We start from the raw sequence: 24,625 nt of genomic DNA, 5'->3' as shown, positions 1-24,625 counted from the left end.
TCAAAGTTCTCATTTTTGAATACAGGACTTTTTAGCATTAATGTAATCACGTTCTTTTTCTGCATGGTGCCAGTCTGTTTAATGGATTTTAAATATTTATCATATTAACCAATTGCTTGAATAAACAAATTCCATTAGTGGTTTTAGATTTGTATAAATACGTGTAGACTATGAGCCATTCATATCCTGAGACAGTTATAGCCAAACCATTTTAATCATGTACCTCTATTATCAAAATTTTTGAGTGTATGCCCCCCTAACAAATGCACACTATTCATTTATACTTTATATATCTATATTGACATACTGACGTATAGGCATGTAAATTATTAAAAAAACACAAAATTGAAATTTGAAAAATCTTGTTTTAAGAGAATAGTATAAACAAGCAATACTACTTACATGAGTTGATATTTTAATTTATATCGTTCCTTACTGACACACAAAAAAATTCCAATGCAATCAATTACCGGTATTGATTGCTCAGTAAAATTTGACACTTCTCAGCACTCAGTCCTTAACAGCTTTGTTCACAATAATAGCTTAACAGTATTATTAACCATTATCTCAAGGCATAGCACACAGTTAGATGGGAATTAACTGCACTTTTCCAATTGTTTTCAGACCATTTCAGTGTGTGTCATCTTTCTTTTCAACCTTATTACACTGGCACTGTTTTATCCTGTCGCTGCTGACAAAGTGCTTATACTGTAAGAAAAGCATACACTTTGCTATTTCTTCTTGGCAGGCACTTGTACTACTCGTGATATCTTCAATTCACGGTTCTTTGTAGGGAGATTTTCTCAGCTGCTTGCCCCCTTCAGACTTAGTTTTGTTGCAACTAGAGAATACCATCCAGAAAATTCCCGAACCCAAAACAGGTATGTCACAACGCACAACAACCTGTTCAGGGGGAAAAAAAGGAAAATATTCACGGTAAATCCCTTCTGGTTGAACTCTGACCCTTTCCCTCAAGGAGAATGTTGTACCCTGTAGGCCAATCCTCCATCTGTTGTTAGACAGAGTGAGAAGATCGGTATTCACCCATATTTTATATATTAATATAACTACTTTATTTCTCTATGTTTAGATGTCATTTATTGAAATGTTTCCTTCTTGCACCCTGATGGATTATCTTACTCACCTCCTGTGAAAATACATACACCTCACTTGAGAGACAACTAATTTAGGGAAAACGGAGAACAAATTAATGCAGCCAACCAAGGGTATATGCCAAAATTTTTGAATTGTATCTAGAGACTTTCAAACAGACTTAGCAAGAGATCTAGTAAATCAGCTTTCGGTAATTAGGAAGTTGTCTAATTCCAGACTTGTTATGGATGTGGACTAGTTATTCCATTCTGCTGCTATCTTTGGATAGAATGTAGTGAACCAGTTCCAGAAACTTCACATCAAATATCCCATAATGTGTGACAATATTTGTTCACATAGATAAGCACCTAGAGTTGTCAATTTCTGTCTCAAAGAAGACACAGTGTGTGATTTTTAGTTAATTTAAATTTTAGCTTAACTACAAAGGCATACGGACAACTTGGGCTACTTTCGGCATATGCGTGGACTCCTAATTTATTCAAAAAAGTATTTGTCCACACACCACACATATACTGAACGTTCTACAAATATCTGGTAATTTTGGGGCGCCTGGGTGGCGCAGTCGGTTAAGCGTCCGACTTCAGCTCAGGTCACGATCTCGCGGTCCATGAGTTCGAGCCCCGCGTCAGGCTCTGGGCTGATGGCTCAGAGCCTGGAGCCTGTTTCCGATTCTGTGTCTCCCTCTCTCTCTGCCCCTCCCCCGTTCATGCTCTGTCTCTCTGTCCCAAAAATAAATAAATGTTGAAAAAAATTAAAAAAAAATATCTGGTACTTTTGAAGAAATAAAAATGTATTTTTTTCCTAATGAAAAAAATGTAAAAAAAAAAAAAAAAAGGAAAATTCACCTGACCTAACAGAACACTCAGCTAAGAAGAAAACAAAGTCAAATAATAAGCAGAGAGAGATTGGTGTTATGTTCTATGAGGTGTTAAGCAATAGCATCTCCAAGAAAGTGATGTTGGAACAGACCTGCTGGAGGGGAGGGAGAAAGACTAGCAAGTGTCCAGAGGAAAGGCATTCCAGGCAGAAAGAAGAGCAAATGCAAATACAACAAGGCAAGAGTGAACTTGGCAAGAAGGCCTCCAGGCTAGAGATGGGGAGAGTGGTAAGTTGTGAAGGCAGAAAGGAAAGAGAGGGTGGTGAAGAACAGATTTACCAATGCCTGTGGGATAAAGATTGTGGATTTTTATTGAAAAAGAGAGAGACATGAGAAGGGACAGTAGGGGTTTGAACAGAGAGATATGATATTACGTGGATATTTAAAAAATGCATAGCATTCTGAATTTGAGCTCTACAGTAAGAGTGGAAACCTGGAGAGTAGTTAGCAGGACACAGAATTAGACAGTGGTTGCTTAGAGCAAGTCAGTAAACTGAAGACCTTTAGAATTGATTGAATTGGATCTTGGCAATATTTCAAAAGTGTAACAGACTAAGACAGACTTAAGAGCATGTTCGCTGGAGACAGACTACTTTGGTTTAAATCCCAAAACTGGCTGTTTCATGTTTTATAGCCAAGTGCTTCTTAAACTTACTATAATGCCTTGTCTATAAAAAATGAATAATTATGCTTCCTACCTTACTTATTGTAGAAATTCATTGTTAATATGTGTGTGTGTTTATGTGTACATAGCAGCTAGAATTGGTAATCACACAGTGATCATTTGGTTTTCGTTACTAATATGTCAGGAAGGAGAAAGAGGTGAGTCCATGATGAATCCGAGGTCTTGGTAGGAACAACAGGAAGAATGGAGTTGTTATTTCTTGAAACCGGGACAATTGAATGAAAAATAAGTTCAAGGGAGAATGAAAACAAAACTGCAGATTCAGGTATGCTAAGACTGTGATGATCCAGAAGCAAGAAAGTGAGTGTTTTGAGTGGGTATATTTCAGATAGTAGATACGGACCAAGAAAAAAATAAAGTGCTCAAAATGTAGGAAGGAATCAGAAAAAGTGGCTGAAAGGTAAGGTTAGAGGAGAATTAGGAGGGCATAGGTCTTGGATACTAGGTAGAGAATATGCTTCTAGAAAAGGAGCGATCCACTGTGCCAATTGTTTCTGATAAGTAAGATGAGGACATATACGCGTCCATTTGATTTAACAACAAAATTTCATGGGGCACTTTAGCTTAATCGTTGAAATACCTGACATGACTGCATTTAAGAGAGAGTAGGAGGAGAAATACTGGATATACAAAATGTAGACAACTGTTGGGGGAGTCTTCCTGTAGAGAGAAGAGAGCAATGTGGTCGGTAAGAGAATGTGTGGCCGAAAACATTTAAAACTGTATTCTGCATTCAGTTTTAACTAATAATAAATTTAACTGGTAAATAAATACAAAGAAAATATGCAACAAGATAGTTTGAGAGATGATAATTTCACTGCAAAAGTGTAGGATTTGACCTTTGGCCTTTGGCCTGGTAATACAGATAAAAAAATTAAACCAACAGGAAAACCAGAGTGTGAGTATAAATGCAGGTCAGATGAGTAAACAGATCCTAGAAATTTGTTATATTTTATTTCTGATTTATTATACTTTCCCAATTTGTTATTTTTTATTTGTTTTTAATTTTTTAATATTTATTTTGGAGAGAAAGAGAGATAAAGTGTGAGCAGGGGAGGGGCAGAGAAAGAAGGCTCTGAATCCAAAGCAGGCTACAGCTTTGAGCTGGCCACACAGAGACCCACACGGGGCTCAAACCCATGAAATGTGAGATCATGACCTAAGCTGAAGTCAGACGCTCAATTGACTTAGCCACCTAGGTGCCCCCCCTCTCCAGTTTTTAAATAGGTTTTTGAGATGAAAGACAAGATGTGATATAGTCCATGAGGTTAGAATTGGAGTGTACATAGACAAAGAACATTAACTAGGCTCTCAAGCAGGAAGAAAATTGAGGTTACTGGCCATGGGTTAAAAGTGCGATCAGTCAATAGGGGTATGTGTTTTCCACCAGCCACTTTAACTTGCTCAGATGCAGCAACAGAACAGGTAGAAAATCAGAGTTAATTAAGGTTAGCATCTTTCTAAGATAGAAAAATGCAGGAAAAGAAAAAGGAGAGGGAGAAGGAAATTGCAAGTTCGTGCAGTAGAGTAATTATAATGAAACCAAGTCAGGCAATAGAGAAAATAAAGACATGATGGGGATGAATACCAGTTGTAGGTCAACGGATTGACTTACTATTCTCAGATGGAAAAAAAAATAGATGTTGTTGGAATTCTGTGATAATAGAGTGAAGATGAAAAATAGGAGGCAGTGATTGGAGAACAGAATGGTTGAAGCTGATATTCAGGAGGCAGTATGGCTGCTGGAAATAACAAGACGAGAGCATGGCCACAGGGTAAATGGCTGAAAGTCAAGATCATTGGAGTTGAAGCATTAAAGCAGTTCTGGAGTTAAGGGATTAAAAGGATTTTTAATAGTAATACTGAAATCACCAACAATTTTAGTGAGAATTCTATTGGGGAGATGGTATGACAGGTGCTGTATCTTCATACAGGAACCTTATGGGAAATAAAGTCAGGCTTGGCAGACTGGGTTATTTTCCCATAATTTTAACAGGCAGTGAACAGGATTTTTATCATTTTGGCGTCAGAAAAAAAGTCAAGACGGTAGAGGCTATCTACGGTGGACATAGTTTAAGTGGCTAAGGCAAAACATTCCATCAGAGAGACTGTAGAGGAGACTATAAAGGGGAAATTCCTGTAAATGGTTACTTTATTAACAATAATACCCTAATTCTTTTTCTCCATATATCACCTGACAGTTTTTAGAGCATTTACCCTGATTTCATTTGACCTTTACAACAACTCTGAAGAATGTGGAGACAGTTTTATGCTTAGAGTGGGGGGCGGGGTGAGAAAAGAAGGTTTGAGATGTTAAAAGTCTAGCTCAAAAACTTATTACTAAAAAATGGAAAGCTCAAAGTTTTCTCAGTAAATGCATTGACCTTTGCTCTGAAATATTATGTTTACATCATTTTTAAGTCAACACTTTTTACATTTTATAGCACTTGACCTCAAGCTAAGTAGAGTTAGTGGTGTTCAAATACACCATACTAGGGTGTTAGAAACATTTATGACATTTCAGGGTAATTGTAGGACTCAGCTTATTCTCTCATGAAGATTCCATGAAGAAGCAGAATAAATTTTGACACATAGATAGATAGATAGATAGATAGATAGATAATCTGAGAAGTATACCTACCTTATAGATTGAGGAGGATATTTATGAAACAATAAAAATAATCTCTTTTGAAATTTTACAATATAATTTTAAAAGTTTAGATAGCAGATGATTATTAGAATACTGGCATCTTTATTATAGTACTATACAGTATTGAGTATTGTGCTGCAGAATCGTGTTATATACTTGAAAAAATTTATATTTTTGCTTTAGAAAAACAGCTGCAACTTCAACCTTTTCCAGTATGCTACAATTTCCGGCTACTTAGATCATGTGCTTCACAGAATGACTTGGGCACTTTCCGTCTGTGATGTGAACAATTTACTGAATGAATAGAAACTTCAGATTGTTCGTCTGTAAATTAAAAACTGGGGATAACAGCGTGTAACTCCAGGGTTGTCATGAAGGGTAAAAGAGAGAATGCATGTAATGTTCTGAGTGCTATGTCTTTGTTCTAGTACTTGATAAATGGCAGTTGTTATTATACTAATACTTATTCAATTTTTTAAAATTTCTTCCTGCCTTCAAAGTTGCAAAATAAATCATATTTTGATATATTACCTTTTTTACATGATTAAAGCACATGCTTGAGCATAAGCTATTTCTCAGCAATTTATAATTATTTCCATGTCTTTTGGTCTGGTAATTTTTTTTTTAATTTTTTTTTCAACGTTTATTTATTTTTGGGACAGAGAGAGACAGAGCATGAACGGGGGAGGGGCAGAGAGAGAGGGAGACACCGAATCGGAAACAGGCTCCAGGCTCCCAGCCATCAGCCCAGAGCCCGACGCAGGGCTCGAACTCACGGACCGCGAGATCGTGACCTGGCTGAAGTCGGGCGCTCAACCGACTGCGCCACCCAGGCGCCCCGAGGTCTGGTAATTTTAAATCTGACTCTAGAATCATTTTTTTAATGCTTCCTCTATTTTAACATACATATATTTATTTTTCCTCTTTATATTAAAAATACATTTTAGCACTGAAATTAACTTCCAGCTTCTTCTGGGTTTTCATTTCCCTTGGGTGAAATTAAATGAAGACAAAAGCAAGTCCAAAGTAAAGTATCTGGTCTTTGTGTGTACTCCAAGCGATAAAAAAATCATAAATGTGAGGCAAATCAAAGGGTAAAATATGATGTGAAATGAATTCTGATATATCAAAAATCACAATAAATGTGAATATAAATAAGTTTTCTATTTAATAAATTGAATATTGGGAACTGGTATTCTCTGTTGGTTCTCCCAGAAGTGGACTTGAAGACAGGATTTAAGTACTTGTAATTCATTTGGTGTTTGCAGGAACACAAGCAAAAAAGTGGGGGCTGGGGAAGCAGTCAGCAAAGAATATGCATTCAGTTGCTAATGAACAGAACAAGTAAAATTTTATCTTAAAAACAAACAAACAAGCAAACAAAAACAAACAAGCAAACAAAAACAAACTGTGGGAAACTGCATAAGACATACATAACGGCCCACTAGAGGACTCAGGGAGCCGGGGTATATATAACCACTCTGGAAATTTAGTGACCAAGAGCTGTCTCTTAAGTTGGGTTTGGAAAGGAAACATTTCACTTTTTATACCCAGGAAAGAAACTTTCAGTTTTCTTCGACGTTTGATATTTATAGTCCAAAGTCTTCTGATGTTGAATCTACTGTATTAGTTACTGCATGCGTATGTGTTTGGGGGTGGGAGGGTAAGGTGGTACTTCCGTGCTATACCCGATATAAACAATCAACGTACCCAGAAGATAAGACCACACAAATTTATGAAACATGGAAAATATACTCGCAAAAAGAAAATGGTCAAACCAGTAAATAATAGCCCAAAGGAAAAAAATAAATAAATAAGACAAGCTGGTAACAATGTATTAAAACATATCAGATTGAAGTTAATATCCCAGATTTTAAACTCATTTCAAACAATTATGCATCTCATACTGTATTCTCAAAATATATAAAACCAAGATAAAATACAGGATGAAAGTATATTGCCAAATCTACCATTCTATTGGGGAATCACAATTTCACTATGATTGATACAAAACTTAGACAAATTTAGTGAAGACACAGAGGGGATGAAAAGACTACAAATAAAATCTGTCTAATAAATATCCACTATAGCTCCACAAATAAAGATACATAGCATTTTAGGCATTCATACACTCATATCAATCTACCTCTCAAATCACAATTTCTACCATCAAAAAAAAAGCTATTTAATGGAATTATTGTATTGAAAAGAAGACACGATTTAGATTTATGGATGAAGGTGATGAACTAGGTTGAAAATCTAGAGTTTGGTAGAAAAAGTAAACAGAAACAAGGGATATAATTAATACCTAAAGCCACATCAAAAAAAAAAAAAATAGAAAGCAGGTCTTTGTCTCACCAAATTTCTAAAATCAGAGTTAATAGAAACTATTTCATACACTTTTTTGTAAGTGGATGAGACCTTTTTTTTTTTTTTTGGATGAGACTTTTGACTAAAGAAAACCATAAGATTTTTAATTCAGTTTATCATTTTTGAGACCCATTCCAAGCAGTTACAGGTTATGTGAAATAAAGTTACAATAAAAACTACTGTATGGAACATTAGGCTGAAAGATCATAGATTGGACTCAATATATTCCCAAGTTTTAATCAACAGGATTGTGCCTTGATGTAGAAAGATAAAGCATATTCTTATTTTGCATATTAGCATCTCTGGCATGGTTTCATCAGTGTGATTGTGCAAACGTCTCAGACCAAAATTCAGAATGAGCTGGACTGTATTTCAAGTAAAAATAGTCTCATATTTTGCAGAATTTTGTAGGCTAAAGTATTTTGATATTAGAACCATTTCAATAATTAAGATATGTATTATTTTTGAAGTGAATTCTTATTCTAGGCTAGAAAGAAGATGTTTATAAACATCTTCTTGATGAGATAAAATCTCATCACTAATGTAGATATTAAGAGAAATAGTTATTCATGCATTCATAAAATTAAATTCACAGTACATGTTATCAGGACATACAATAAAAATAATTAAGGTAGATCTGTGGATTAAGATTTGGCATACAAAGTGATTTAAGATACAAAATAAATGATGACCATAAAGGAAATGTACAAAATAAATGAAGTAACATATGAGGAAGTAATTTGCATGGATAGAAATATCAGACAATGGGCTTTACTATCATTATCTGTCAAAATTATTTTAGTGTGTTTCTCATAAAGTTTGAGTTTCAATGAATAAAAAAAGCACATTTTAGTGCAAAGGTAAGCCTTACTTTTGGTGATGAGAATTTTTAATATCTTTTATGGGTTAGAGAAAATAATATGTTTATCATACAACTGATGATATAATTTATGACTGTCACATATAATAGCATAATTCTCTAGTCTTATTATTCAATACTACTATTTAAAAACTGTGTTGCCATCTTCTATTTTATTCCTATCTGATCATACATAGAGTTAAGAGTGAGAGTCAATTTTAAAACTTACCAAATGCATATGAAAAATGTGTGAACATAATTTGAGACAAAATAAACTAATATTTTAAAGGCAGTGGGCAGAGATTTAGAATACAGTATCCTTCAGAGATCTCCCCTCCCTTTATAAAGTACAAAAAAAGATTACTAAAGGGAAGAGAGAGATTTACTTTTTCTTGCCATATTAATTATATGATTATATAGATTTTAATTTGTTTATATTAGTTTTAAATTTAGCAAAACACATGTAGGTACTTAAATTTAAATAATATCTTAAATTATCAAACAAATATGAACAAGCCCTTTCTATATGTAGTCTTTAAAAATAGCTGCCTTCTTTAAAACTAACTGTATTAAAGCAGACTCTTATTGCATATAGTTACAATTTGGTAAATTTTATTTACTTCACAGTGTATCAATTTTCTCAGTAATTGGTAAGATACTTTCACTTTCAAGAAACAAATATCTAAATCAAAATGATTTAAGCATTTTAAACAAATTTAAAGAAATTTGTTATATTACACAGCTGCAATTTGGAAGTAGGCATTTCAGTAGTTCATAGCTTATTTTCATCTTTTTATGCTAACATTCTGGGAGTATTGGTTAGTCTTTCTCATGGTCACAAGATGGTTGCACCAGCATCAGGCGTCACATCACACACCAATAACCAAGTCACTAAAAGAACTGTCACTTCCTTGCATTTCTTGAATTAGGAGCTAAAGACCTATGCCAAAAAGACTTCTGACCACTGCAGACTTGCCCCATTTCTCACTGTTCAGCATTCAGTCACATGTCAGTCACTGGAATTCATTCATGTGCCAATCATGGTGATACCACTATGGGATCGTTGTGGAACTATGGTGACACAGTTTGTCTTTCCAATAAGATTTACCAAAGTCCCAGAGGGTAGGTCTGAGTACTGGACAGAATGAGAACTGTGAACATAAGAAGAAGAAAGTAGGGTTTCTTTGAAGGCTATCAGCAGTGATATATACTGATATATGTGAGCAGAGCATATGACATTTTAATAAAGAAATTAAATTAAAGAAATAAAGAATAGTAGGAAAAAATTCTAATAAAAGGCAACCTATTTATAGGTGTTGTTTCAGCCTCAAATGAATAGATCACAACATAAACAAAAAGTACGTAGTAGTCAGAATCATGCATTCACAAGATTAAATTCTGGATGAATCATTTTCCTTTCCACCTTCTACTCAATAATCAAGTGACCCTGTGTCTAAACCTCTACTTTGGCTTCAGCAACCTAATTGCTGGTCTTTCCCCACTCAGTATAAAAGACCACTTGCTAACGGTGTCCAAGATGGAAAAGCAAATCAAATCATTACAATTTTGACACATTTTCCTGCCTTTCATAAAAAGGAAGTAAACTACTATATGTGATTTTGGAACTTGAGCATATATTCTCTATTTTTCTAGCAAGATTACTAGATGTGCAAGTGACCTGACCACGAGAGCAATGGTAGCCAATTCTAATATTTTTAAAAATGTGTAGTAGGTGTTTTCCAAGAAAGAATCCTAAGAAAGCATTTTTCTTAAATTAAAATTGTAGCTGTGCAATTACATTCTGGTAAGAATCCCATATCCTGGCAAAATGACTCAATTTACTGATAGAACTAGAGCCCTCACACTACGGGAATATATAGATATAGATCTTAAGATCTTCAATCTTTTGGCATTCTCCACATTGAGGAAGACAAGTAACAATCGTGGTTGTCAGTTGAAATTTGGAAAATAGTTTTGGGTGAAGGGGCAAATACAGACACGCCTGTCTTCACAGATTTCTGGGTCTACAATACACGGTACTTATGTGGCTGAAAACCCTAAGCCTGTAATTTAATTTAAATTATCAGTAGTGGGTAATTCTGTTAGCTGCCTAGCAGAAGAACATTCAACCTCTGTCTAGGAAAGCAAGACATCTTCCATTATGTTGTTGTACGGCAGGAGGGATGAAGAATAAGAGAGCAGAGAACATTAAATTGAAGACCAAATACTTCGGGTTTAAATCATGGTTAGAGGGACTATTTGGACATCAGCATTCACAAATGGAGCTGATTGGAAACAGATGGACAAGATACTACTAAATTGTTTTAAATAAATTTTGTTTTAGCCTAATTTTGGATATATAGAAAAGTTGCAAGCAGAGTAGAAAGAGTTCTCCTCTACCCTGTACTCATTTTTCCTTGTTGTCCACATCTCATAATAATGTGGTACATTTGTCACAGCTAATGAAATATTATTGGTATATTTTCATCTGCAGTATTTTATTAAGATTTTGTAGTTTTTTTAATAGTTAAGAGTTTTTATTATAGTGGCTATAATTACAGTGCTTATTTGTTGAAATGAAAACTGAAGACAAGTACACAAAACAGTTGATTACTCGTGATGCATTGAAAGCTGTAGGAGGTTCCACATCACATAAACGAGTTCTGATGATTTCCCCAAGCTAAAGTTGAACAGCTCCAGCTTCTTCATGTTTACCAAAAAGTTCAGAAGAAAAAAGTAGCGGTCGCCCTTTCGATGGCAAATATGACCCTTGCAGGCTGAAAGAATAAAAGCACATATAGATGGGGGCTCTGGGGGTGCGGGCAGCCCAGGGAAGCCGGGGAAAAGGAAAGGCTGGGGGCTCAGGAGTGGTGGCCACAGCCCCCAGCCCATCTCCTGGGCCGCTGGGTGAGCACAAGTGTAAGCACAAAGGCTAAGGGATGCGGGATGACCAGAGACACAGCGAATCTCAGGGATCCTATATTGAGCACACAGAATGGATCCCAGAGGAGGAGCGCTAGGCTGATCCCACACAGCCACTCCTGGAGATCGCCGTGTGCCTAACATCCCTTCTCAGTACCCAACGGTGAGTTGATTCTCTTTTTACAATAAAAAAAAACAAACAAAAACAAAACAAAACACCAAAAAGCAAGCTGAGTAATATTGCATAGGAGTACCAGAAAACTGCCTAGTTGGTAACAGTAATTATTTACAGTCAATAAAACCCGGCTGCAGGCTGCGCTTGCACATCTGCAGCAGGGTGCGGCGCACTGACCCACCAGGGACACCGTTTCCGCGCTCACACCACTGCAGAAGAAAGCAGGGTGGAAGGAATTAAAGCAGCCAAAGGGAAGAGGAGGAGCGTGGCTCACTTCCGGTTCCGGAGCCAATTGGACAGCCAGTCTCGTCCCTCATAGAGTCCGTGGGCGCTGGTGGCACAGGTGGCCCGCATGTGGCAGTTCCTGTGGTGCACACCCAGCTTCTCTGTGATCTCGGCCACTTTCACGGTGTTGGGGAGGTCCTGCTTGTTGGCGAACGCCAGCGGGATTGCGTCCCTGAGCTCGCCCTTCACCAGCATCCCCATGAGCAACTCACGGGCAGGGTTCACGAGCCCTCTGTTGATGCCGCCTGCCCCCAAAGACGAGAGCTGGCGTGCTCTGGAAGTCGTGGCACCACAGAGTCTGGATCTTGTCCTGGCGCACGTTTCCCCACACGGTGAAACCGACGTTCTTCTCCATGGTTTCCACATTGAAGCCTATGGTGGGGATGGTGGTGATGATCCCACCCAGCTTCAGAGTGGACAGCATGGTGGGCTTCCTGCAGCGTCCAGGCCCACCATGAAAACGCACATTTCCTTTTTGCCAGAAAGGCCCTTGAAGAGGTTAGTGAAGATATTCCCCATGCTGTAGACGGGCGGGACCGACCCTGGCCAAGTGAGGCTGCTTCTCCAAGCAGGGCGTTGATTTCGCTCCCACTAACGTCTTACAGTTTTTAATGTCATGGATCTTCTTTCTGTTCTAGCATCCTATCCAGTAAACCCGAGTACATTTAGTCATAATATCGCTATAGGTTCCTCCAGATGGTGAACACTTTCTCAATCCTTCCTTGTTTTTGATAACCCTAACCGTTTTGAGGAGCACTGGCCACGTATTTGGTAAACTCTTCAGTTTAGTTTTGTCTGATGTGTTTCTCCTGGCCAGACTGGGGTTATAGTTTTGTGGGGTAAAGATTACAGTGGTAAAGCTCTGTTTTTGTCATGTCATATCAAGAATACATACAGTCAATGTAATATTTCACTGTTGATCTTTTATCACTTGACTAAAGGAGTGTTTAAACGTCAGCTTTCTCCAGGGTCAAGTTACTTTTTTTTTAGCCCCACTTTCCTACCCTTTAGAAGTAGGTTGCTGTGCACATCACACACTTAAGGGGTGGGGACTTCAAGTTGTCCAAGTAATTGTGTTGGCAAAGAAATGGAGAGCTTGGTATGCAGAGGCATCGTATAACTAATAAACAATCTCCAATAGACCAAGCCAGCACTAACCTCCCAAGGGAATAGTCTCCAATTTCCTCTTAAATGTGACCTGGGGCATATCGACACAAGGGAAAATTCCCCAGAGGCGAAGCTAGAATGCACATTAGACCATGAATAACAGAGTTGTTTCTAAAGTGCTGTGTCCTACCCAGTGACATTTGATAAATGCTTTGGCTAAGGCTGACCATGTTTCTTCTTACTTTTTCCAAATGAATTTTTATTGCAATGTTCCTATTCTTAATCCATATTTCAACATGGTGTGTATAAACATATTATTTGTCTCTTAGTTGTCTAAATAAATGTCCATATTGAAAATTGCTGAACATTATTCATTCTTCATGGTTATTTAGTTACTATGTTAATTTAAGATTTTCTTGCTGGAGAAAAGGAGTCTGTACCATGAATGAGAAGTGAGTGCGTGGATATTTGGATAGCCACAGAAATAAATTAACAACAACAAAAAGGTCCCTTTATGTCCTTTCATGGTAACAAATCTTGATTTTTAAATTTTATACTGAGTATATCATTATCTACAGAAAAGGATAACATTTCCTTCACTCCCCAGCATGTAGATGTGGTCGTAGGACTAAATTCTCTCTGATAAGATGGAAGTTCACAAATATTTTTTATATGTATTCAATTTCAGGGTTTTCCCATTAATTAAATGGGACTTGCCTGTCACCCTTGACTTCCCTGCCTTCTTTCTGTATGGAACAAGGATGTTTTGCAGAACTGTTTTCATTTATGTGGATGAGGGCAACGTGTGTGGAATGGCGAAACAACGACAAAAAATTAATAGAATTTAGTTTAGAACAGAATTTAGACAATACTATAGAATAGGATCTCCACTGAATGGAGATTGTAAGTGAGAAAAATAAACATTTGTCTTTTATAAGCAATAGATTTTTTTGGAACACTGTCTCATATAACCAAATTTTACATTAATTAATACAACTGAAAATCGCTTCAAAAGTGCATGTGACAGGGTGCCTCTGTGGCTCACTCAGTTAAGTGTTGACTCTTGGTTTCGGCTCAGGTCGTGATCTCATGATTTTGTGGGTTTGAGCCCCATATGAGGCTCTGCACTGGCAGTGCTGAGTCGGCTTGGGATTCTCTGCCTGTCATCTTCTCTCTCTGCCCCTCCCTGGCTTGTGCTATCTCTGTTTGTCTCCAAATAGATAAATAAACTTAAAAAAAAAGTGTATATGGCTGTTTAAAATAAAAAAAAATTAAAAAAATGGAAAAAAGTACATAATGAATTTGGATATTAATAAGTAATATATAAGTAAATAAGGAAGTTTTTTTTTCAGATATATAACCAAATTAACATAGAGCTCAAAAACAGACCCATGAATATTTAAAATAACACATGAGATATTTAAATACTTAATTCAATTAAATATTTAAAATAATAATATATTATTTATAACATAATATTATATATAATATAATATTATTATATTATATATAGCATTTAGAATATATATTTATAATATATATAATATTTCAATATTAAATATTTAAAATAACACATTAATGAGAAAAAGATAAGCTCTTTAGTCACTGGCAGTGGAATTAATTATAAATGTGGAAAATATTATATTGGGCTTATATGCACATGAATTCCAGATGAAAAATAACCTAAAAATGAAATACAGTAACTCAAAGCTTTTAAAAAAGATATACATGATTAATGGCACACTTTTAGCTTTAAAATATCTTTGAACGAGACAAAAAATGAAATAGAATTTGAAAGATTGATAATTTGGGGGGCCTGTGTGGCTCAGTCGGTTAAGTGTTGGAGTTTGGCTCAGGTCATGATCTCATGGTTAGTGGGTTTGGACCCACAGAACCTGCTTCAGATCCTCTGTACCCCTTTCTTTCTGCCCCTTCCCTGCTTTTGCACATGCTCACTGTCTCTCTCTCTCAAAAATAAACATTTAAAAAATTGATAATTTGGAATATATAATTAAATTAACATTTCTGTTAAAGTGTCTCATGAAAAGATTGCAAATATGCTCACAAACTTACAAATTGTTGAAAATCGAAACAAAAAAAAAAGAAAACTTTAGAATATAAAATATATGAAAGAACTCAGGCAAAGATAATCCGCTGAAGACATTGGAGAGACATCAACAGACTTTTTACTGAAGGAAAACATGCCTAACGTCAATAGTAAGCAAAGAAAAGTAGATAAAATCACAATAAAAAATCATTTTATATCTGACACAAATTAAATGGCCTATAATAACAAGTGTTGGTAGGGATATAGTAAAATGCAAACCCTCATAACTACCTGTGTAAGTTTGGAAACAAAAATGAGAAGAGAAAGAAAGAAAATCTTTAGAAAGCAGATTGGCAACAACCTAGAGAGTTAAACGTGTACATATTTCAAGACCCACAAATTCTGCTCTTGTTGGATATATAGATACAGGTATAAATATAGATATCAGCATGTTCAGATAGATCTATTGTATCTATCATCTATCTATCCACCTACAGCCTAAACTAGAAACTTCTGAACAATTGCAAAAGTCTATCTTCCTCTCCTCTCTTTCTTCCTTCTTTCTATTTCTCCCTCTTTCTCTCCTTTCCTTATGTCTTTCCTCTCCTCCTTGCCCCTCCTTCCCTCTCTTCTCTCCTATCTACTCATCCATCATTTTTATTTAATTAACACACACTTATAGAATACTGGTCTGCAAGCATTGTTAGAAGTACAGAGTATAGTACAATACTGCATTTGATCATCACAGCTTAATGAGTTAGGTACAGTTATCATCCCTGTTTTTCAAATGAAGAAAATAAAGCAAATAATTGATGGCAGCTTCTGAAGGAAATACATTTTTTTTAAATCTGTTCTCACTTTTCTAAAGGCTACTATATGTTACATACATAGAAACAAGTTTTCCTTTGTTTCAAATCCTTCATTTACTATCTATAACATTCTTACCCTATGCTTCACCTGGCATACAATTTAGTTTTCATCTTAAAAATTTCTTACTTAAACTTTCTTTATTGGAATCCCAATGTACCTCAAGGTGTTTTGGTTTTTGTACTTTCTTCTTATAGAATGTATGACAGTGATAATGTATTATACCCAAATAGAATATGAATATAGTAATTTGTGTTTATCATTATTTTGTGTGTATTAAATACAAGTATAATATAAAGTATGATATGTATGCATTAGAATATATAATTGTATTTATATAAAATGTATAATAATGTACTGAATAATCATAAGATAATGTAAATAAAGCATGTATTACATGTGATTAGTCTGTCTGACACCAGACTACAAACTCCATAAGAGCAGGTAATATTGTTTTAAATGTTACTCTCTTCCTATTGGCTGGCATGATGCCTATATAGTAGAGACACTCAATTCTCATGGTGTAGCTAAACATTATAGTCACTTTCTAGGATTGCACTCTCTTCACTGCTCTTTTGGAACCGCCCAGTGACATACCAAAAGTGGGTGATTGCAGTTGCCTCAACAAAGAGGACTATTTCATCACCAACATTGTTTGGAATGGTTGACACATGATGACAGTGTAAAGCAGAACAACTTTTGGCCTATTTTATTATTATTTATAAATTGTCTGCAGTGCAAAGCCCCACTGATTGCACTCAGGGCAAAGCCTTGCCAGGCCTTTCCCGTTCTACTCTACCGTCCTTCCATCAGTCATGCTGGATATTGTAGGTTGGAATATTGATGCATGTTTATAGAATATGCTTTTCATGTGAAATTTCAAAATTGGAACTGAACATACCTTCTTAAGTGTCTCACACTATAAGGTAAAAGCTTTGGTAGGGGTACCTGGGGGCTGATAGAAACTAAGCTTTCATTCTTGTGACAAGGTTCCATAAGCAATGAAGCAACAGTGAACAGAGAAGTAGAGAGGAATGTAAAACTTCTTCCAACTATTCCTGGAACTAGGATGTTTTTATATAATTGAGTTCCTTGGCATATATCTTCACTCAAATCACTATTTTGATTCATATATTTTAAGTTGGGTTTTGTGACATTTGCAACTCATCTTCTTTATCAATAAAACATGGTTTGGGCTCTAACAAAATAAATCATAATGCATTAAAAATAACAACATTAAATTACACATAATGAGAAGCCAAAACATTGGCTCTTCCAAAATTGATTCAAAGCCTCAGTAAGCCCTAAATCACCCAGGTTCTTGCTCTCCACTCTTCTGCTCCTGGTAGTGGTATCTTCCCTCATAGTTGAAATTCAAATGTTCCATCTGAAAGGATCATGATCCAAACTTAGCGGCTTTCCAAGCAGGAAAAAGATGTTTTCTTCTTTCAACACCCACGTTTATTAGAGTGAAAATATTTTTCCAAATCCCTCTCACCTCAGTCTTATCACACAGCTCATTGGTGAAAATGGAGTTGCTTGGCCACTATTAATAGTGGCTTGGCCACTATTATCTGCAGGAAGTTTGGGAAGACACACTTCAGTGGTCTTCAGTCTTTGTCATGGAAGGTTGTTTTTTTCAAGAAGGAAAGAGGAGAAAATGGCTCCTCAGGAGACAAGTATCTGGCATTTATATGTTAAAATACTATGTAAGAACCCTTTATATTTAAGATGTTGAAGGAGAGAGGTTTTAATGAGGTTGATGACTCCTCATCTTCCACAGCTCCCTGAAACTTCTATCTCCTTATATGTAAAAGATAAAATATTTCCATTTGGTACATGAAGATTGTGACCACTTTTTACAATTACGTATTTATTGAACAGTGTACCTATTGGAATTTCTGAAGGAACCAGATGGCACAGTCAAATCAGGAGAATTTCTGTACCCGATGTGGATGAAGCATAAATAACTGTGCAGTGATCTGGGCTTGGTAACAATGGAACAATCATCAAGCCACAACCCTGGAGAAAAGAAAGAGAGCAGTAACAATAACGTAATAGAAGAAAATTGTACAATATAGGATCTTTTGAGAGTAGCAGTGACATTCAATTAAGATATACAGTCACTTCAAAGCAACCTCAGAGGGAGGGAACCAGAGGCATGAGTACCCTGATCTCTCTGTATTTCCTGTCAAAGCGCCTCACTGACTAAGCCCAGGGAGAGCACCAGAGTTCAAGGAAGCTCACTGAGGTAGATAACAGGGGTTAGCCTTATGTGGAAGTGAAGGTAGAGAAGGCTGGAGAGTGAATTGAAGGTAACAAAGGGATGATACATTGCACAACAAGAAAGACACATGCATGGTGAGAAATTCAGAGGAAGAAATGTCTATGTTCTGTACCCATGACTGCTATTCTAGAAGGAACCACTTTCAATAGAGTTTTGTATTCTGGCATAGATATACTGAGAAAATAAACTAGCTCCCAATTTTTGTTTTACAAAGGTAAAAGTTGACTTCTTCAAAAAGACATGTGAACCTAGATTAAGTGCACAGAATTCTAGATATGTTCCAAAAATATATACATAATGATCTGTGCTAAGTATTTGAATGAGTAATTCAAATATGAACCAATTGCATAGCGAGGCTTGATTCAAACCCCTATTCTTTTGCCAGTGACTTTAATTTCTCCAAACCCTAGTATAACTTCATTGGGATTAATCTTGCTAACTTTTAATTCTTAATTACCTTCTTTTTACTCAGTTTTACATTTTCTCTCTATCCACCACCATACCGTGTTATGCCCAACTCAGAGCCCTTTTTTCGTTTTGATGGTTTGGAATGAATGAATTTATTTATTTATTTATTTATTTATTTATTTATTTATTTATTTTTAACGTTTATTTATTTTTGAGACAGAGAGACAGAGCATGAATGGGGGAGGGACAGAGAGAGAGGGAGACACAGAATCTGAAACAGGCTCCAGGCTCTGAGCTGTCAGCACAGAGCCCGATGCGGGGCTCGAAGTCACGGACCGCGAGATCGTGACCTGAGCCGAAGTCTGCCACTTAACCGGCTGAGCCACCCAGGCGCCCCTGGTTTGGAATTTAAGCATTGCATTTGTAATCTACCAGTAGTTACATTTAGTGTACATATTTAAGTAAATATTTTTATATTCAGTGTCTCCAGCCTTTGGCTATAAAAGAGAAAGAACTCAGCAAAATTTAAGACCTAGAAAACACACTTTTTTTCATATTGTCTTTAGTGTTTCTATCTAGAAATATTTGTTTTAATGGTGGACATTGGTAACAATTGCTGTTCTTGCACATAATAGTTAAATTACTACGGTAGTGTAGTCTTTTTTGTGTTAATCCTTTTATTTTATTATTTTATTTTTAAGTAATTTCTACATTGAGCATGGGGCTCAAACTGAAGACCCTGAGATCAAGAGTCATCTGCTTTACCAACTGAGCCAATGAGGTACACCATGTACTGATCATTTTTGTCACCTCACTCCTTTTACGTAAGGTCACATCTGCCAAAACTATTGTTAGATTTTTTTTTATTTTTTAATTTTTGTTTTAATGTTTATCTTTGAGAGAGAGAGACAGAGACAGCACAAGTAGGGGAGGGGCAGAGAGAGAGGGAGACCCAGAATCTGAAGCAGGCTCTGGCTCTGAGCTGTCAGCACAGAACCCGATGTGGGGCTCAAACTCATGAGCCATGAGATCATGACCTGAGCCGAAGTTGGATGCTCAACAGACTGAGCCACCAAGGCGCCCCCATTATTAGTAGATTTTAAAGTGAATGTATGTTGTAGGTGAGCATTCCGCATAGTTATGTATTTGAAAAATGCCTTTATTTACCCTCAGTTATGACTAATATACCAGGACAGAGAATGTTTTGTTGACAGTTGTTTTCTGCAAAATTTAAAGATTTTACCCCAATGACTTCTGGCATATATTGATGATAAAAACAAAAACAAAAAAAAAACCCAACTTACTGTCAACCTAATTATCATTTTTTTCCAGGATTTTTTTTTCTTTTCATTTTTTTCCTGTCAGCTCTTAAGACTTTACTCTTCATTTTTAGCTGTCTTCAATTTTACTGAAAAGTGTCTTGGTGTGTTTTTATTTGTGTTTAACATTCCCAGCATTCAATGTATATTCTCAATTTGAAGTTTCATAGCATTTATTTTTTTAATAGAGAGAAAGAGAGCATGTGGGTAGGAGAGAGAGGCGGAGGGAGGGAGGGAGAGAGAGAGAGAGAGAGAGAGAGAGAGAGAGAGAATCCCAAGCAGGCTCCATGGAGCCTGACACAGGGGTCAATCCTATGACCCTGGGACCATGACCTGAGCCAAAATCAAGAGTGGAACACTTAACTGACTGTACCACTAGGACCCCTGCATAGCATTTAAAGTCAGAGGAAATTCTAGGTTATTTTTACCTTCTCATACTATGTCTATGACATTTCCTCTATTATTGGCCTCTAGAAACCCTATTAGACATGTGTTGTTTTAAAATTTTGCTGATTATTCTTTATTTTTTTCCCTCTTTCTTTCACCATGTTGCTCTTTAGGCAAATTTCTCAGAACTGTCTTTTGATATACTAATTCTTTCTTAAATTATGTGTGTCCTATAGCTTTTTCTACTCATTCTTTTTTTGTTTTCAATTGAATCATCATATTTTCTCATTTTCAAGATTGCTAAGTTCAGTTGATAACTATATATATGTATGTAATTTCTACATATTTTTCTTTTAATTAATGTTCTTCAATTTTTTACCCTTGAAAGTATCTAAAATATTTATATTAAAGTCATTTTCAGTTTTCTCTGTTTTCATTTTATCTAGCGTACATTCATCTTCTAATAGATTTGTTTGATTTGTTTTTTATATTTCCTTTTTTAATTTTTTTTTTTATTTTAGAGAGAGAGAGCTTGAGTGGGGTAGAAGGACAGAGGGAGAAGGAGAGAGAGGATATTAAGCAGGTTCCATGCCCAGCATAGACCCTGATGTGGGATCAATCCCATAACCCTGGGATAATGACCTGCGCCAAAATTAAGAGTTTGATGCTCAACAAATGAGCCACCCAGGCACCCTTGTTATATTTCCTGATATCAATTTGAATTTCCAAACTTTGGGTTGCAAGTTCATGTTAAGCAAGGGTTCTTTTTATTTTTGTTTAAGGTTCTCTCTCTCTCTCTCATTCTTTTTTTTTTTTTTTAGGTTTAGTTATTTATTTTGAGAGAGAGAGAGAGAGAGAGAGAGAGAGAGAGAGAGAGAGAGAATGAGGAGGGACAGAGAAAGAGGGAGAGAGAGAGAATCCCAACCAGGCTCTGCACTGTCAGAAGGGAACCCTAGGTGGGGCTTGATCCCACACCTCTGGGATCATGACCAAAGCCTAAATGAAGAGTCAGATACTTAACGGACTGAGTCACCCAGGCGCTCCTAAAGTTTTCTCTTTTAAGTATGTGTGCATATATGTGTGTGTATGTGTGTTCTCACCCTTCCTTATAATGCAAATTTGTATATCATACTTAACATTTCTCCTAACCAGAACCAGAACTCTTTATATGGTTGGTTCAAAGTTCTGTCCCATAGTGATATCCATGCATAACCTAGCCAACATGGTTGGCTGCATGGTTGTACCTACTTCATTCATTCCACTTAATTAAGTAACCATTTTATATAAATCATAACTCCATTCAGAACATTCATCACAACTTTTTTTCATTTCCTTTGAGACTAGGAAACTAATTTGATATCTTTATTTTACACAGTTAACCAGGTCCTGCATTTCAGGGAACTCTTAATTCCTATTACCCCCAAAGAATCTTCACTTCCTTTTTCTCTGCTTGGTTTCTGGCCCTGAAACTAACAGGCTTGTATATTTAAGCCTGTCTGTTGCTGTATGTTTGTATTCTGTTTGCTCTTAGAAGATGTTTGTTTTGAACTTAGATTATTTCTTTAAATAGTCTTTTTTGTAGTTTTCCTAATATCATGAAGTACTTAGAGTGAAGTCAAATTATAACTCTTGATTCATTGTTTATTGGCTAATATTTTCTTTCTAAGTGAAAAAAATATATATAATGAGATTGAATATGTTAGTCTACTTATTGAGAGAAAATGTTTTATAAGTAAAACTGTGCAATGCTCTGTTTTCTTTTATAGATAGATGAAGCAATTACCCTTGGGAACTCTGCTACTTAATCCTGTGAATGGATGATATATGAAACATAGCTTCTGTAATGAATAAGATGTTAATTATGGAGATTTACAGATTAAATGGGAGAAAATGTATTGCATTTGGCAATGTAATGACTATAATAGATATTTAGGGTGATGCACTACATATATTATTTCTGCCAGGTATTTTTCTACAGTGCTAAAGAATTCTTAGGTAGATAAAACTTATTGGGTCACCTGGATCATCACCTTGACATGCAGGGTATTCTCCACAGTATATTTTTTAGCATTTTTTCAAGTTTTAAATAATATAAGCTATCATTCTTTAAAAGTGGCTCTATAGTCAGAGCAAAATAGTTTTTTTTTTAATATTGATAATAGTAAGTCAAGTAACGGTAGAGAAATATCAGACTATACTTTCTTCTCTCAAAATTACACTGGTGGGCACAATAGTTGTGTCTATTAGCACACAATCACTCATTCATAACTTCAGATTTAGAAGAAAGTCTTAAGGTAAGCAGTTCTATTGTTTCCATATTTTTGGCATCCTTTGTAAAACACCTCCAATAAGTGGTAACACAACTTTAGTATCTACATTTTCAATCAAATTATACCACAATGGACTATTGGGGGAGGGGGGAAATTATTAGAAAGTATTTTTTTGCTACGACATATGTGGGTTTTTTTTTTCACGAAACTAAATAGAACACCTCCAAGTCTTTGTCCAAATGTCCTCCCTTCAAATATATGTTTATAAATAGTCTCTCCTAAGCGTCTCTTCTTATTGAACATCTTCATTGGACCCCCACAACCGCATTTCATGGCTTTAATTGTGCACATAATTCTTATACTTCTAGAGATAAACTGCTTTAGTGTGTCAGCGTTTTTCTTAATGTATTTCAGGAACAACTAACTTATCACAATATTCCAAGTGAATACAACCAGCACAGAAAATAGTGCTCCTATTATCTCTCTTGCTGTATACATTATGATTTATTAAATTTAATCTACATTCTTTCTAAATAATCCCTATTTTATAACATTCTAGATTTTCATCATTTCTTTCTTTAAGGGCCCCCAATGTAACCAGCCGATGTTGTTCTGCCATCTTGCACATAATCAATATCAAGCTCTGTCTAGTGAAGAGTCTAAGCTGAATCTTCTTCTCCTGTGAAACTCAGTCTACATTTTGCCTCTTCACCAACACTTTGTCTTCCCATAATTCTCAGACACACTTTGCATCACTTTAATGAGCTTACCAAATTCATTCAGTGCCTGGAGATGGTGGTTTTCATCTCATTCCCAAATTACAGAGAAAATGGACTCAAAATAACATTTGAGGACTTTATCTTATGTTTCAGTTTGGTTTTTGACCATTTTTTCTAAGCATCAGAATTATGGCTTCTCTGTTTTTTCCCTCCAGATACAGCCAAGAGTTTCTGTCCCTGTCTTCTGTTTTTTGTAAGCAGTAGTTATATTCTAAAGTTGAGGTCTCCTAATACTGTATTATGGACTCCTGACATTTTTATTTTTTCTTGCATATGAACTCTTTCCATTTTTCTTAACCTTTAAGTATGTTAATTTTGGAATTTGATCTTAAATATGTTAATATCATAAAATCATTTTCATTTTCATTCTCACTTGGTTCATTTAAAATTATGTTTTCAGATTATAATTTTCAAAATATTTAAAATCTTTTTACGATTTAAAAAAATTCAGACCTTGATTTAATAACTGCATTTTCACTGGTTTAAGTGTAGGATACATGTCTAAATCATTCATTCAGAATCACTAATTTCAAGTAATAGTGCTTTCATTTTGCATTTTTACCAGACAATTCATCTTTCTTATTCAAAGTTAGTCTAGTACAATAATAGCCCTTATTGCCTTTACAATATTATGAGAAATACAATTTTATACAAGGAAGGTAAGCAGTGTACTATAAGTTCTTTAAATAGAGCACTCTAGCACTTTGATGTCTTACCACTGTTATGTCTTATCCCTATTCTAATTTAGTGATCTTCATTGAGGAGATATTCCTCGTATTATGTTACCGGTTTGTGGTGTTTGCCCATTATGTTATGCTACTGCTGATTCTTTCCTTTTTGGGTGGAGGGGAAGGTAGGTGGGTTAATTAACATCCCTCTCCTTGAATCATCATTTGCCATGAGCACATACCTGTTTTCTCTTATGGGGAGTGTGGGAGATATGGGGATGAGGGAACTAAATCTACATTTAACAGATAAAACACCTTGGTATTTCTGTTTTCTAGTGGTTTTATTCTACGCTGGTATATCATCTGTATAATCTCCAGTAAGATTTGTTTTGTTTGTCTTCTTGGTCTATATTCACCATTTTAATCTAAATATGTTGAATGGCAAAAAATATGTGCTTTTTTCTGATATGCTCTGGTTCCAAGAAAAGTTCAGGATCTTAATAGGGTCTTAAACACTTGAAAAAAGAGACAGTTTTCATCATATTTTAGC

At 35.7% G+C, this 24,625-nt stretch overlaps 1 pseudogene; it reads right to left on the bottom strand.

Annotated features, from left to right (window-relative positions):
- Positions 1 to 11,921: 11,921 nt before the first annotated feature.
- On the bottom strand, positions 11,922 to 12,905 carry LOC101086835 (annotated as a pseudogene).
- Positions 12,906 to 24,625: the final 11,720 nt, after the last annotated feature.

This window comes from Felis catus, chromosome C2, assembly GCF_018350175.1.
Source record: "Felis catus isolate Fca126 chromosome C2, F.catus_Fca126_mat1.0, whole genome shotgun sequence".
NCBI classification, from domain to species: Eukaryota; Metazoa; Chordata; class Mammalia; order Carnivora; family Felidae; genus Felis; species Felis catus.
The sequence above is the reverse complement of the archived record's forward strand: the minus strand, read 5'-3'. Positions and strand labels throughout refer to the sequence as shown.